General features: G+C 41.0%; 2 long non-coding RNA genes across 13 annotated transcripts in view; both read left to right on the top strand.

Moving 5' to 3' along the window:
- LOC127490509 (uncharacterized) overlaps positions 1-16892 on the top strand; it is a 604070-nt gene that overhangs the window by 495790 nt on the left and 91388 nt on the right. The window lies entirely within an intron of this gene.
- Positions 5757-15544, top strand: LOC138844946 (uncharacterized). The gene is made up of 3 exons (XR_011381458.1): positions 5757-8812; positions 9371-9435; positions 13936-15544. It is a non-coding gene; the product is annotated as an uncharacterized lncRNA (long non-coding RNA).

Genomic DNA, 16892 nt, shown 5'->3' with positions numbered 1-16892 from the left:
CATTTCACTATAAGGTCTTGGTGAAGAAGGAGAAAAACAAATCTCTAAGTTAGGAATTGAATGGTAGAAAGTGAACCAGAGACCACACCCCCATCATCATCCAACCAATCAATAAGAAGGATGACAACATAAACAACTGTATCAACAATGACTCTTGATGATTAAAAAATTTTTAAGGTGAAAAAATTTCATGTGTTTCGTATATACAGATTTAGGAACATAGTGATACTTACCACTCTACCCTGCCTTCCACCCATGCTCCGACCATTTCTCCTTCCTCTCTTATTCTGTCTCTTAATTTTGACAATGATCTACTTTCAGTTTATTTTATACACATGAGATTAACCCTACACTAAGTAAAGAGTTCTACAAATAGTAAGAAGAAAACAACACTGCTACTATTTATTTATTTTGACATCCAGCATTGCTATGGGATGACCAAAAACAAACAAACAAACAAAATCCTAAGAATTAAGAAATATGTCCTTGATGTGGATCCCATTTATTCATTTTGTGAACAAAATCCAAATTCAGTGGCATTCCTCTGCATTATGAAACTATTGTCTTACAACTCTTTTGAAAGAGGGAGAGCAATACGACTTAAAACTGCAGCATGTGAGTATTCAGCAGTGAGAACCAGAGCCAATCTGTTCAACCCCACAGCATGCTTCAGGAGAGAACTGCTTGAATTTTTTTTTCTTTTTTTTTTTTTTTATCTTTTATTTAATGAATATAAATTTCCAAAGTACGATTCATGGGTTACAATGGCTTTCCCCCCCATACCGTCCCTCCCACCCACAACCTTCCCCTTTCCCACTCCCTCTCCCCTTCCATTCACATCAAGATTCATTTTCGATTATCTTAATATACAGAAGATCAGCTTAGTATACCTTAAGTAAGGATTTCAACAGTTTGTTCCCACACAGAAACATAAAGTGAAAAATAATAGATGATTTTTTTTAAATGATGATGAAATCAGATCAGACCTATTGTCATGTTTAATCCCAGTGAGAGTCAAGTTGGGAATTGATAATTTCTTTTTCTTTCTTTTTTTTTTTTACAGAAGATCAGTTTAGTGTACATTAAGTAAAGATTTCAATCGTTTGCACCCCCATAGAAACACAAAGTGAAATATACTGTTTGAGTACTCGTTATAGCATTAAGCCTCAGTGTACAGCACATTAAGGACAGAGATCCTACATGAGGAGTAAGTGCACAGTGACTCCTGTTGTTGACTTTACAAATTGACACTCCTGTTTATGGCATCAATAATCTCCCTATGCACCAGTCATGAGTTTCCAAGGCTATGGAAGCCCCTTGAGTTCTCCGACTCTTATCTTGTTTAGACAAGGTCATAGTCAAAGTGGAGAACTGAAATGTGATCCCTGTTAAACATAAAAGTGGGAATAAGAGAGGGAAGAGATGTATAATTTGGGGCATGCTCGGGCTGACTTGCCCCAATTGGTAGAGTTGGAAACATACCAGGGGATTCCAATTCAATCCCATCAAGGTGGCATGTGCCAATGCCGTCTCACTATTCCAAGTGATCAATTTCAGTTCACAATTGATCATAATGAAAGGACTAAGAGTCAAAGGGAGCACATAAACAAGTCTAGTATCTGCTAACACTAACCGATAGAATAAATAAAGGGGAGAGTGATCCAACATGGGAAGTGAGATACTCAGCAGACTCATAGAATGGCGGATGTCCTAAATAGCACTCTGGCCTCAGAATCAGCCCTAAAGGCACTCGGATCTGGCTGAAAAGCCCATGAGAGTATTTCAGGCATGGAAAGCCAAGGCACTCTGGCAAAAAGATCTCTGTGAGTGAGATCCCAGTGGAAAGAACAGGTCTTCAAAGAACTGCTTGAATTTGTCATTCATTTTGCTTCCTACTTCTGAAAAAAAAAAAGCCATTCTCTGTCAGAACCTTCATGTCCCATTGGCATCATTTGTTCCATCCACCTTAAAGGGTTGCTGATGGGTAAAGGGAGACAAAAGGTGCCAGGAAACCCAAGAAATTGCTTTTCTATTCTTTTCCAAAAACAGTTCTGTCCAAACTTGGTATGCACGAGAGTTGCTATACTTAGGCAATACTTTTGCAAGGGCCAGACAAAAGAAGAGACAGTACATGTGATCTGTAACACTGCAAGGATAGTGCTTCCCACCAAGTTCCTTCACACCTTCCCTGAGCTGCCTCTGACCTCCTGGGAAGCCTGGATCTCCACGGATTGAATAGCAGCTCTTGGATGGAATGGATATCTGATTTATTCTACCTATCCTAGAAGCTTCTTATCCCACGTGTGATCCTGGGAGATGGCTTTGATGAGTTTCTGGAGGATGAAGTTCTTGCTCAAGTGGCTCTGGTCCTGCCCAACATCCATGCTGCTCTTGGTCTTTCTTGCTCGTTTTTCCCTGAAGACAGCCTTGGCGAACCTGAATACTGCCTAATCAACAAGAAATGAAAATCAGCTTTTGTTTAGAGAATGTAGTCTTGAGACAAAGACCAAGTTGAGGGCAAAGGGGGATCTTATCTCCCTGTAGGCTTCATATCCTGATGTGTGCACTAAAGCTAACCCAGCTAGGGAGGAAAGCTATTGAAGAAATTCCTGCCAGGGAGCCCCCAGTACCACAATCTGTCTTCTTTGAGGCCAATATGCAAAGCACCATGTAGTTGGTGAAGACATGAGGTTTGCCTTGGCCTCCCCATAAATGTTTCTCTGTATTCTAAGGCAAAGCTTGATGAAAAATGCATGTCTTTCATGCAAGCTCTGTTCATTCAACTTGATGTTCTAAGGTCATAACTCCTTCTGTCTATCAACATAGAAGTCCCAAACAATGAGAGAGAGAGAGCAAAAGTGTTTCAGAGACTTTAGGAGCTTTGATAGGCAACATTGATAACTGTTACATTTTTCCAGACATTTACTGTTCCTTACAGTTCCATTGGTTCATCTAGCATAGCATTTAGTTTCTATCATGTCTGGAAGCCAAAAATCATAAAAGTCCATGGGGTGGGCAATTTAGTGGGGAAAAAAAACCTCAGGTAGTGAGGAGGTCCAGAGTGATGTAGCCAGGGATGTCCTGCCTCCAGGCACACTGCTGGTACCCAGCAGCCAGTCCTGGTAGGGAGCAGAGCAGCACTGTGACTTCCTTTATTCAATCTTTCTGAAGCTTGGTCCTTTCATGGATAAAATTGGTGGAATTACAGCTTCTGGTGAAGCAGGGACTTGCTGGAATGTGGCAAAATCAAATAAGACAACATGTTTAATTTTCCTACACAGTATCTAGTTAATTCCATTCGTCGACTTGTTCCCTCTTTTTTCCATTTCTGAATTAGAACTAAGGCAGAGTCACGAGGGAATCAACTCTCTATTTAAAATCTTCTAATCTTCCTGTCCTTTGTGGAAAACAAGAAAATATCACAGCTTATTCTCCCAAGGAAATGAAACTCTTTATGAAACTGGGCTGGTTGATTCCTCCAATCTTGCCTCCCATCTGTCCCCAAAGGACCCACTCCCACCCACCCTATCCTTTTGTCTCTTACTACACCAGAACCTAATACCACTGCTTTAACCTCATTTTCCTAGGCCACCTTTCTGCCTAATACTCTAATTCCTGTGTGAACCTCACTATACTGCAATGTGTCACGTGTAGTTGCTCTTTGAGGGGAGGGAGTGGATATTGTTGGTATTTGATCCCAGTGCCCAGTAGATAACCAATACACCTCTGGTTAAGAAAACATCAACTCACACACTGGGGTGTTGTGAAAATGGCCTAGATGTTTTGGAGGGATCATCCTCTTAGTTTTGTTGCAGACTTCCTACCCATAAATACATATGATTTCATTTTGAAGGGGGATATAATTGATTTTTTTCTGTGAACAAGGAAGATACTTCCTTTTTTCTTACAGATGTGTGGTGAAGGACATAAATTACACAGGAAACAGGATGCAGAGACATAAACCTGCTTAATCCAATTATATATTCCAATCAACAGACAGACGGCATCCCAAGTCGGGAGGGTGAAGCATGAGACAGAGACCACTAGGAAACTTTCTTGACTTTTCTTTGGAAAGAAAGAAAGAGAGAAGAGATTGCAGCTGTCTTAGGAAGTGAGAAGCAATGCCTGTTTGCTATACAAAGCAAAACTAATCCTGAAAAGGATTTCAGCCTTTAGACTGTTAAAGAGTAGATACACAAACAATTTACTGAAGACATGAAAAGAAGCAAAAAACATACAAATACATCAAAACAAAGAAACCAAAGTGAGGCAAAGAAGAACCAGGTTTTAAAAAGAAAGGAAGTCTAAGTACAATGATTAGATAGAGAAAAAGTCAGGCTTGTTGCCCGACACAGATGACACAGACTTTATAATTCTTAAGAAGTAGAGTGTGAGGGAGGGTGCTGGGCTGGGGTTTGGTGGTGGTGGGGGACAGAGGAGCACTGGGAACACTAATAGTTACTGAGCACAGGGACACACACTTTTCACTTCCTATGCTCCTGACTCATAGCTGACACAATCATGCACCCTTTGACAATGAGATACACCCTGAGAAATGGGTCACTAGGCATTTCTAATACGTTGTAGTGTGGACCTAAACAACTAAGATGGCTAAAGTGTCCATCATAAGGTGGTACAATCTTGTTGGCTCACTGTTAACACACACAGCCTGTCATTGAGCAAAACATGGATATGAGGTATGTGACTATACAGTAATTCTAAAATTTGAGAATTTGTTACCTATATTATACAAAGAAACAGGATCAGATATAAACTATTTCAATATTTTTATGTACCTGGATAATGGTGCAGCTGAGATGTGAGCCCACATCTATACAACCCATCTTCCACATTTCCACTGGACCGTGTTCCTTTCTGTGATGGGATGTGACCCATAAGTCTCTGGCTCCCAACCCCAGGCTGTGTGTACAGTTGTTTTTGAACTATAGGGCAAGTCCTCAGAGGAACCCTTGTTACATTGCCTTCAGTTAAATGTTCGTCACTTACGCTGGGAGCATTGAACCTCTCTGCTGCACCTAGCAATGCACCTCCTTCCCTCAGGTGACTTAGCTGTGACTCAGGCTGATGGAGTAACCACCACCTGGAACCTTCCCAGCATCATGGCAGGAGGTGCATGCTTCAGCCTAAAAGGGACCCCGCTTAGCATGAATTTGCCAGAGCTTGACACATGGAAACCTGAGTCCTGAAAATATTTGGTGATCAGCATCAATGGCTACTATTCCATTTGTTGCCCTTAACATATCACATATTTTAAGTATTTTATCCTGTTCCTTGTCTGTCTCCCTATGTAGGTACCTAATGGATCTTTTTTTTTAACTTGTATTTAATAAATATAAATTTGCAAAGTACAACTCTTGGATTATAGCGCCTCTTTCTCCCCATAACCACCCTTCCACCTGCAACCATCCCATCTCCCACTCCCTCTCCCCTTCCATTCACATCAAGATTCATTTTCAATTCTCTTTATATACAGAAGATCAATTTAGTATATACTAAGTAAAGAGTTCAACAGTTTGCACCCACACAGAAACACAAAGTATAAAGCACTGTTTGAGTACCGTTAATTCACATAGTACTGTCGCTCCCCCTCTTCGTGGAGGAACGACACTAAACCCTGCCTAGGCTTCATATCCGAGTCACGGCACCATTATGTCGCTCCCCGTCTTCATGGGGGAACAACACTAAACCCTGCCTAGGCTTCATATCCTCCTCTTCGTGGAGGAACGACACAGGACCCTGCGCTGTTCTTTGGTCTGCTCGGCCCTCCCCGGGTTTGCTGCTGGTTCTTCCCGGGTTGGCTACTATCCCTTCCACCTCCGTGGAAGGGCAGTTCCCCCTGGCCACATTCCCCACTTCCGCAGGGGAGCGGCACACCGCCGGCCGGCTTTCTCGGGGGCTGCACAGGTGTTCCTTCAGCTAAATGTTCCCCTTAGATGTTCCTGGTGAATGCCGTCTCTCTCCTCCTTTATAGTCCTCCTCCGCCAATCCTAACTCGGCTGCCCACACGCCGAGTACGCTGCTCTCCTCCAATCAGGAGTAGGTCCTACAGTTTATTGGTTGAACTGGAGGCAGCTGCGTAGAAGCTGTTTTCTCCTCTCCCAGCGCCATATTGTGGGAGAGCAGATGCATAGAATAAGTCTTAATTCCAGTAACTCAGTCTAGTCCTGGTTGCTCCCCACATAGTACAACACATTAAGGACAGAGATCCGACATGGGGAGTAAGTGCACAGTGACTCCTGTTGTTGATTTAACAATTGACACTTATTTATGACGTCAGTAATCACCAGAGGCTCTTGTCATGAGCTGCCAAGGCTAGGGAAGCCTCTTGAGTTCGCCAACTCCGATCTTCTTTAGACAAGGCCATAGTCAAAGTGGAAGTTCTCTCCTCCCTTCAGAGAAAGGTACCTCCTTCTTTGATGGCCCATTCTTTCCACGGGGATCTCACTCACAAAGATCCAAAGAAATTATGGGATTTGTACTCTATAGAATACTATACAGCAGTAAAAAAAAAAATGAAATCCAGTCATTTGCAACAAAATGGAGGAATCTGGAAAACATCATGCTGAGTGAATTAAGCCAGTTCCAAAGACACAAATATCATATGTTCTCCCTGACTGGTGACAACTAACTGAGCACCTAAAAGGAAACCTGTTGAAGTGAAATAGACACTATGAGAAATAATGACTTGATCAGCCCTTGTCCTGTCTGTTGAGGAACAACTTAATACTTCATCCCTTTTAGTATTTTTTTTTTTGTTCTACTTAATACCATTGGTTGAACTCTGTAATTAACACACAATTATTCTTAGGTGTTTAAATTTAACTGAAAAGTGATCTCTGTTAAATATAAGCGTGGGAATAAGAGAGGGAGGAGATGTACAGTTCGGCACTTGCTCAATTGGACTTACCCCTAATGGTAGAGTTAGAAATGTGCCAGGGGATTCTAATTCGATCGCATCAAGGTGGCATGTACCAATGCCATCTCACTAGTCAAAGTGATCAGTTTCAGCTCATAATTGATCATAATGATAGATTAGGTGTCAAAGGGATCAGATAAACAAGGCTAGTGTCTGCTAATACTAACTGATAGAATTAAAAAGAGAGAACGATCCAACATGGGAAGCAGGATACACAGCAGACTCATAGAATGGCAGATGTCCTAAACAGCACTCTGGCCTCAGAATCAGCCCTTAAGGCATTCGGATCTAGCTGAAGAGCCCATGAGAGTATTATAGGCATGGAAAGCCAAGACACTGTGGCAAAAAAAAAAAAAATGACCTAATGTATCTTTAGTACCCAGACACTTGCAATAGCAAACAACTCAACGAATGATTAAATGAGGAGCTCAATATCACCAGTTCTGTCTCTTGCTTGCTGAGTAGTCTTGGGCAAGATCTTTATAGTCTCTGACCCTGTAAGTTTCCCTTTAGAAAATGAGGATAAAGAATGATTTCTCACAGGATTTGGTTAGAATTAATAAGATAAGCATGCAAAGCATCTCGCACAAGTCCCAGCCAGTAATAAACTCTGGATCAATGTTGATTTCTTTCTACCCCAGTGGCCAAATTTGCCTCTGACTTTTAATCCAATTCTCAAGCAGATTTATGTGAACAAAATAGAGCAATTGTGTAGCTTGAATACATTCCATAACATTTCTCTGTCTTTCTCTGTGTGCAGAACAATACTTATGTTCCTTCCAAAAAATTTTCCCTAGAATTGCTGGAAAATTCTATAAATGGAGCAAGCTTTAAAACTCTGGGTGGGAGTGGGGGTAGGTACAGCCACTAGCCAAGTCTTTTCAACAGTGTAACAAATGAAGTGTGGACCCAATTGGGGAAAACACATCCATTCTTCATAGGTCTGATGAAATCATGTATAGCTCCCAGGTGCACTTGACCTGTTAACAACATTTAGACAGATTTGTCTAAGTGTAAACTTTGCACCAAGGCAAAACACATAGCCATCATGGAAACAGTAAAGAAATTATTTAGAACACTGAAAATAGAATTACCATATGATTCAGTCATCCCACTTTTGAGTATATAACCAAAGATACTCAAATAAGTATGCTGAAGAGATATCTGTACCTCCTTGTCCATTCAACATTTTTACAATAGCTGAGATCTGGAATCAACCTGGATATCTATCATCAGATGATGGATAAAGAACATGTGATAAATATATGCAATGGAATACTCTTCAGGCTTGAAAAAAAGGTAATTCTGAACTTGGGGGACTATACTAAGTAAAAAAAAATCAGAAACAGAAAGAAATATACCATATAATCTTACACATGAAATCTAAAGAAATTATAGAGAACAGAATCATAACCAGGGTTGGAGGGGGTGGATAGGAGACAGGGGACATTGGTCAAAGGGTATAAACTTTAGTTAGATAGGGAAAGTAAGCTCTAGTGAGCTACAGCACAGAATAGTATATTACTGTAATAGGAAATATGCAATTGCCAAAATTTAAAATTCTTATCACAAAAAATGTGAAGTGCTGATATATTAATTAGCCTGATTTAATCATTTGACCTCATAAATATTATATCAGAGCTCCACATTGTGCCCATGAACAATTAATGATTTATCAATTCAATTTCAAATTAAATAATCAATAATCACATTTTGTCATTCTGAACATACACCAGAAAATTTGTTGGAAACAAGGAAAATTCAAGCGTTGTATGTAGTTTGATTTTTTTTTCTGCTCCTTAGTAGCTTGCCTGGTTGTGGCCAACCTCACACAAACTCCAGACATCAAATTCACAGAAGCACAAAGTTTCTGAGGTAAGTGAGAGTATAGAGTCAGTGCTTAAAGAAGGCTGGTGAGCTCTGGTTTCGAGGGCCTGGACTGAGTAAGGCAAGGGAAAGCATATCCATAGTTAACACCATAATGAAAAAAGGAAAAATGAAAGCAAACACACAAGCACACAAAGCTTCAAAGAACTTTCTGTGGTTCCCTGTATTTTTATGAGATCATTTGCTTGGAAATGTATTGTTTGAAAAACTAGATAGAGTTAGAGTCACAATGTCCCAGATTGAGCTGAATGTAGTGAGTCAGAGTACCATAGGCTTTATGTGTATGAAATAGCTTTCATGATGTGGAGGAGAGAGAGTGGGAATTGAATTCAGAAGTAAGGCTGCCCTCCTCATTTTACCAGTTGTATGACGTTGTGTAAGTTGTTAACTGTCTAAACCTCAGTTTTCTCATCTGGACTATGGGGAGATACAAGCTAATTTAGTTTAGTGAGCTGATGTTTGTGAAATGGTGCTGTTCATTTTAAAGTTCAAGGGAGGCATTCATAATTATTATGGAACATTATGAATTTTCTTATTTATCATTAGGGAATAAAGACTCATGACTCCCTTCTTTATACCACACCCCACTTTCCTGTGGAGCCAGATAATGTGTGAGTATTTTGAAAACAATGCATTTTCATGAACTTGTTGAGACTTCCTGTATGCATGAGTTTCAAAATTTTTTGCACCAAAATAAACTTATCTTTTAATTTCTTTTCCCATGAACTTTTTGCAGTCTCTTTGTTCTGTTAATTTGAAGTCTCCTTGTACTATTTGAATTCCCCTTGAATTACTGAAGTCTCCTTGTATTATAATTATACTGAGTATTTTTGATAAAGCTTTTATTTAATGAATACAAATTTCATAGGTACAGTTTTAGGAATATACTGGTTCTTCCCCCCAAACCCACTCTCCCACTCCCACTCTCGTCCCACCTCCTACTCTCTCTCCCATCCCAATCTTCATTAAGATTCATTTTTAATTAATCTTATATACAGAAGACCAACTCTATACTAAGTACAGATTTCCACAATTTGCACCCACACACAAAGTATGAAGTACTGTTTGAAAACAAGTTTTGCTAGCATACCATAAAGACTCAAAAAATAACTATTGTACCAATAAATGGATACAAACTGATTTCAAAACAAATTAATTTTAAAAAGAAAACAAGTTTTACAGTTAATTCTCATAGTACAATTCATTTAGGACAGAGATCCTACATGGGGTAAGTGCACAGTGACTCCTGTTGTTGATTTAGCAATTGACACTCTTTTTTATTATGTCAGTGATCACCAGAGGCTCTTGTCACAAGCTGCCAAGGCTATGGAAGCCTTTTGAATCCACAGTCTACGTCAGTATTTAGACAAGGCCATAAGCAAAGTGGAAGATCTCTCCTTCCTTTTTTGATGGCCCCTTCTTTCTACTGCAGTCTCACAGAGATCCTTCGTGTAGATTTTTTTTTTTTTTTTTTTTGCTACAGTGTCTTGGATTTATATGCCAGAAATGCTCTCATGGGCTTTTAAGCCAGACCTGAATGCCTTAAGGGCTGATTCTGAGGTCAGATTGCTGTTTAGGGCATTTGTCATTCTATGAGTCTGCTGTGTGGATTGCTTCCCATGTTGGATCATTCTCTCCTTATTAATTATATCTATTGTTATTACTAGACTTGGTCTTATTTATGTGATTCCTTTAACATTTAATCCTATCTATATGATCAATTACACACTTAATATGATCACTTTAACACATAAGATGGCATTAGTACCACCCAGCTTAATGGAAATTGGAATCCCATGGCAAGTTTTTAGCTTTACCCTTAGGGGTAAGTCCGTGAATATACTGAGTAGTAAGTATGCATACACACACACACACACACACACACACAGGAAGGGGGAGAGAAACATCCCTTCATTAGTGTTACCATTTATAATTTATTGCTTAGATTGCTTCAATTGTCATGAACCAGATTGGATACTTTCATGCTGTCTGATCCTTAACAATCTAAATTAAACGCATGTCTGCCTTGTCATTTTATTTTAGGAGACTCCAAATCAGCATAAAGCACCAAGTCCTTAGTTTAGTCCAGTGGTTCACAACTGGGAAAAGGGGAGGGGCGATTTTGTCTTGGGGACGTTTGACAATGCCTAGTCTGAAGTTTTAACTGTCCCGATGGTTGTATGTGATGTTGCTGCTGATATCCAGTGAGAGAGGCCAGAGCTAAACACCCTTCAGTGCCCAAGAGAGTCCCTCACAACAATCATCCTACCCAGAATGCCAATAATGCCGACTTTGAGAAACCCAAGTTCACCCACAGATTTTCCCTGCTTACATCAATTCCTAGTTTCTCTACTTACATTGAGCTCTAGTTTCTTCACTGCCTTAACTCTCTGGCTTCCAACTTAAGGCAATTATCTTATCTCTGAGTCATTCAAAGAGTTCCCAAACTGCAGGAATCTCTGGACCCTTGTCTGGCCTGTATTCCTGCCTTGAACTGGCTTCCCCTGCCTATTTCCCCTGGTGAACTCTGCCTGCTGGTGCTCTTGAGGTCCCTCTCACACTTCCTGTCCTTTAGGAAGCCTTCCACACACTCAGGGCTATTCTCTGTGTGTCTACAGCCTCTCTCCCATATCCCCCTCCTCAGTGACTTATTGTGCTATAATAAAGTGGAGTTTGTATTGCGGTGACATGTTTTTGGATCTGACTCTTCCAGCTGTGAGTGAGTTCAGGGAGGGCTGGGACCATTCCTCCCTCATCTCTGCAGCCTCAGAGCTTCACCCTGGCTGGACACTTCATCTCTGTAAACAAGTGTGAACCAAAACAGAGAGCCAATCCAAATTAGTGAGCATCTTACAGTCACAGCTACAAAGTCCCTCTGGGATGTTGTAAGGGGCACCGTTTGAGCAAAGATGCTGTACTGGTTCTGTAGCTATAGGCCCATTTCACTGATACTAGTGTGTGCACAGGAGTTTATCAGGGTTTCATATTGATCCCCTCTCTACTGAAACTTTACTCTTGGATGTCTTCTCATTATTTTCATGGTATAGATATGGAAACCCAGGCTTGGAGTTTAAGGAAACAGGTCATGTTGGAGCCAGAACTTAATCCACGTTCAGACCCCAGAGAACACTCTTTCAACTACTGTGGTGTATGTCGATTTGCTATGCTAATTTATGGTCTCCTGGGATCACATTGCCAATGGGCGTGCATTCTAGGGATGAAGTAAATGGGGCTGTAGGAGACATTAATGACATCCATGTCATAGCCTGGCCAGACACTAGCCCAATGTCTTTCTATTCAGCTGTATCTTAATGCTCCAGTGGTATCCCATCAAATAAGCCTATATTTGTCAAAAATTTGTCCATCGGTGGGGACAAAGAAGCCTACACTTACAGATCTTGCCTGAGGACAGACCCTACAACTCTTAACACCCATGTTAGGGACTGGCTGCAAATAGATCTTTGACAATTACTTAAGTGCTGAGAAATCTGTTTCAGAGCTGAGACAACTTTGATTCCTGTCTGGGACAAGTCCTACATCCTGGGAGGTCTCCGTGCTGAATCCCAGATCTCTAAAAGCTTCCAGGCTGCTTAACTCTTCCCAAACTTTTTGGTTTAAAAATACATTCCTAATCAGTGGGTCTGGGTGCATTCTTTGTGCTTAGAGAATGTTGTTCCCTTCAACTTCAGAGCACACAGACAGACCAAAAAATGTGACACTCCATTTCCAGACTGTGTGGCCTCAGAGGACAATGTGGGTGAGGGGGTTCCCACGTGATTCTGAGAAGAGGGCTTTGCTTCCCCAGGGTGGTCCCATGGTCCTGGATTGCAGTTGGCTTTTGGGAAAATCTTTCAGACTTTTCGGGAAATCTCACATAAAGTTTATGACAGAAATTCTTACTATTGCTTTTTTTCCTCAGGGATCTTTTCCAGGGCCCATAGTCTAATTTAGAGGTGTGTGGTTGTCACACATCAAGTGTGTTTTCTTTCTTGTCTTAGTTCCTTCCATGTATTCATTCTATAAGCACTTGCTGAGTACCCCTTAGGCACCAGGCATCATAGTAAGTGCTGGAGTTAAGCAGTACAAGTGCAAGCTCACTCTTAAGGGTTTTCCTAGTTTAGCAAGAAAGACATAACAAGGACAATTCATGGTGACCAGTCTTGTGACACTTAGAGATCCAGGGATGCACACAAGAAAGACACCCAAATAAGCCCTGGGAGTCACAGATAACTTCTCAGATGGTAGCTAGTCTGATTTGCGCAGAATAAATGAATCAGGCAGCATATATTGAAGGAAATGGGAAACAAGGATCCCTGGCAATAGAGACAGGTTATAATGTGTTGTACTATGTAAATTAATGGCATAACTAGTACTCAAACAGTACTTTGTGTTTCTGTGTGGGTGCAAACTGTTGAAATCTTTACTTAGTAAATACTAAATTGATCTTCTGTATATAAAGATAATTGAAAATGAATCTTGATGAAGAATGTTATGGGAGAGGGAGTGGGAGATGGAATGGTTGAGGGTGAGAGGGTGGTTATGGGGGGAAAAAGCTGCTATAATCCAAGAGTTGTACTTTGGAAATTAATATTTATTAAATAAAAGTTTTGGCTGGCGCCACAGCTCAATAGGCTAATCCTCCACCTGCGGTGCTGGCACCCCAGGTTCTAGTCCCGGTCAGGGTGCTGGATTCTGTCCCGGATGCTCCTCTTCCAGTCCAGCTCTCTGCTGTGGCCCGGGAGTGCAGTGAGGATGGCTCAAGTCCTCAGGCCCTGCACTTGCATGGGAGACCAGGAGAAGCACCTGGCTCCTGGCTTCGGATCAGCGCGGTGCACTGGCCGCAGCATGCCAGCCGCAGCGTGCTGGCCGCAGTAGCCATTGTGGGGTGAACCAATGGAAAAAAGGAAGACCTTTCTCTCTGTCTCTCTCTCTCACTGTCCACTCTGCCTGTCAAAAAAAAAATGTTTTAAAAAAATTTGACAATTAAAAAAAGGAACCACAGAAGATTCATAATTGATTAAAAAAGTAAAAATATGCATAGATTTCAATTTTTTGTAACAAAATAAACATATCTGTTCATCTCCCTTTACATTACCATTTGAAACCTCCAGGAGCAAGGAGAAGTAAGGCACACTTGGGAAATGCAGTAGACTCAATCTGGCTGTGGAAAATGGAATGAGAGGTTAGTGAAACAGGAACTTAGAGACGGTGTAATGAGTTGTGTCCTGCAGGAACTTAGCAGGTCATCCTAAGGATTTTGGATGCAATCTTGAGGGTGAAGGAGGAAAATTTTCATCATTAAGTCCAGTATATAGGGATCCAACACGAAAGTCTGTGGCCTTTGTGACTAAGTTTTCATCAGAAAAGACACTTGTTCTGTCCCTTATCCCCAGAGCCAGCTGCAGGGACTGTGTGTAGTTGATGACAAAGAACTGAAGCAGAGACTGAGCAGACCTGGGAGATCTAGGAGCCAGGGGGAGGATTAAGCCTGGGTTGGAGGTGGAATTCAAGGACCGAGAAAGAACAGATGAGGAAAAAGCAACAAGGAAGACTGACTTCCACCCGACTCCATTCGCTGTGGGTAGCTGAAGTTCCAGTCAACTTAGTGCTCCCAGAGCTGAAATTTGGGGATTCAAATCAAGAATGAAGACTGAAGTTCCAGATGGCTTACCCAAAGGAGGGGGAGAGAGTTAAACATTTACCCCAGTATTAGGCATTGAGGTGTGCACTTTGCTAATATCTGTTTCCCACCAGGGCCATGTAGTAGGGCTGATTCTTGTACTATAGCTGAAGTGAAGGAGCGCTGATAGGCGAGGTAACTTGCCCAAGTTTGCAGAGCTAGCAACTATAGAGCCAGAATTCGACCTTGATATTCTCTAGCTTCAGACTCATTTTTATCAAATGTGAAAATTGACCCTAAGCCCCAAATGTATCTAATAATCCATTACACTTCGATGTCTCTTTTACTTTTCATTTTTAAATGAAAAGTATATATACATGAGCCCTTTCCCAACATGAAATCTCCAGCCCCAAATGCTTTGCCCCAAAGATCTGTGGCTCCAGGACTCCTACCAGAAACTTCATCTCATATCATGGTCTGTTGCTTGCATGACCATGCTCAATTCTGCCCTCCTTCCTTCTTTTTCATATCATGCATTGCCACTGAAGTCCAAGTTTGCCTCCTATTGCTTCACAGGTTGATGCTACTCCTCTTCCTTTTGAGGTTCTATATCCATCCATCAGGAAAGCCAAGACACTCTGGCAAAAAAAAAAAAAAATGACCTAAATGAAAGATCTCCACGAGTGAGATCCCAGTGGAAAGAACAGGTCATCAAAGAAGGAGGTACCTTTCTCTGAAGGGAGGAGAGAACTTCCACTTTGACTATGACTATGGCCTTGTCTAAATATGATCAGAGTCAGTGAACTCATGGGGCTTCCCTAGCCTTGGCAGCTCATGACAAGAGCCTAGGGTGATCACTGATGCCATAAACAAGAGTGTCAATTTGTTAAGTCAACAACAGGAGTCACTCTGCACTTACTCCTCATGTAGGATCTCTCTCCTTAGTGTGCTATACATTGAGATTTAATGCTATAACTAGTACTCAAACAGTATTTTTCACTTTATGTTTCTGTGGGTGCAAACTGTTGAAATCTTTTCTTAATATATGCTAAACTGATCTTCTGTATATAAAGAGAATTGAAAATGAATCATGATGTGAATGGAAGGGGAGAGGGAGTGGGAAAGGGGAGGGTAGCGGGTGGGAGGGAAGTTATGGGGGGGAAGGCATTGTAATCCATAAGCTGTACTTTGGAAATTTATATTCATTAAATAAACGTTAAAAAAATCTTCCATGCCCATAGATTGGAAGAATCAATATCATCAAAATGTCCATTTTCCCAAAAGCAATTTATACATTCAATGCGATACCAGATCTGGAAAAAATGGTGCTGAAATTCATATGGAGGCACAGGAGACCTCGAATAGCTAAAGCAATCTTGTACAACAAAAACAAAGCTGGAGGCATCCCAATACTAGATTTCAGCGCATACTACAGGATAGATATAATCAAAACAGCATGGTACTGGTACAGAAACAGATGGATAGACCAAGGGACACAATAGAAACACCAGAAATCAATCCAAACATCTACAGCCAACTTATATTTGATCAAGGACCTAAAACCAATTCCTGGAGCAAGGACAGTCTCTTCAACAAATGGTGTTGGGAAAACTGGATTTCTGTATGTAGAAGCATGAAGCAAGATCCCTACCTTACACCTTACACAAAAATCCACTCAGATGGATTAAGTATATGGCCAACACCATCAAATTATTAGAGAACATTGGAGAAACCCTTCAAGATATCAGCACTGTCAAAGACTTTTTGGAAAAGACCCCGGAGGCACAGGCAGTCAAAGCCAAAATTAACAATTGGGATTACATCAAATTGAGAAGTTTCTGTACTGCAAAAGAAACGGTCAGGAAAGTAAAGAGGCAATCGACAGAATGGGAAAAAATATTTGCAAACTATGCAACAGGTAAAGGTTTAATAACCAGAATCTATAAAGAGATCAAGAAACTCCACAACAACAAAAAAAAACAACCCACTTAAGAGATGGGCCAAGGACCTCAATAGACATTTTTCAGAAGAGGAAATCCAAATGGCCAACAGACACTTGAAAAAATGTTCAAGTTCACTAGCAATCAGGGAAATGCAAATCAAAACCACAATGAGGTTTCACCTCACCCCGGTTAGAATGGCTCACATACAGAAATCTACCAACAACAGTTGCTGGCGAGGATGTGGGAAAAAGAACACTAACCCACTGTTGGTGGGAATGCGAACTGGTAAAACCACTATGGAAGTCAGTTTGGAGATTCCTCAGAAACCTGAATATATCCCTACCATACAACCCAGCCATCCCACTCCTTGGAATTTACCCAAAGGAATTTAAATTGGCAAACAAAAAAGCAGTCTGCACCCTAAAGTTTATTGCAGCTCAATTCACAATAGCTAAGACCTGGAATCAACCCAAATGCCCATCAACAGTAGACTGGATAAAGAAAT

Source organism: Oryctolagus cuniculus, chromosome 1, assembly GCF_964237555.1.
Source record: "Oryctolagus cuniculus chromosome 1, mOryCun1.1, whole genome shotgun sequence".
Taxonomy (NCBI): Eukaryota; Metazoa; Chordata; class Mammalia; order Lagomorpha; family Leporidae; genus Oryctolagus; species Oryctolagus cuniculus.
The sequence above is the reverse complement of the archived record's forward strand: the minus strand, read 5'-3'. Positions and strand labels throughout refer to the sequence as shown.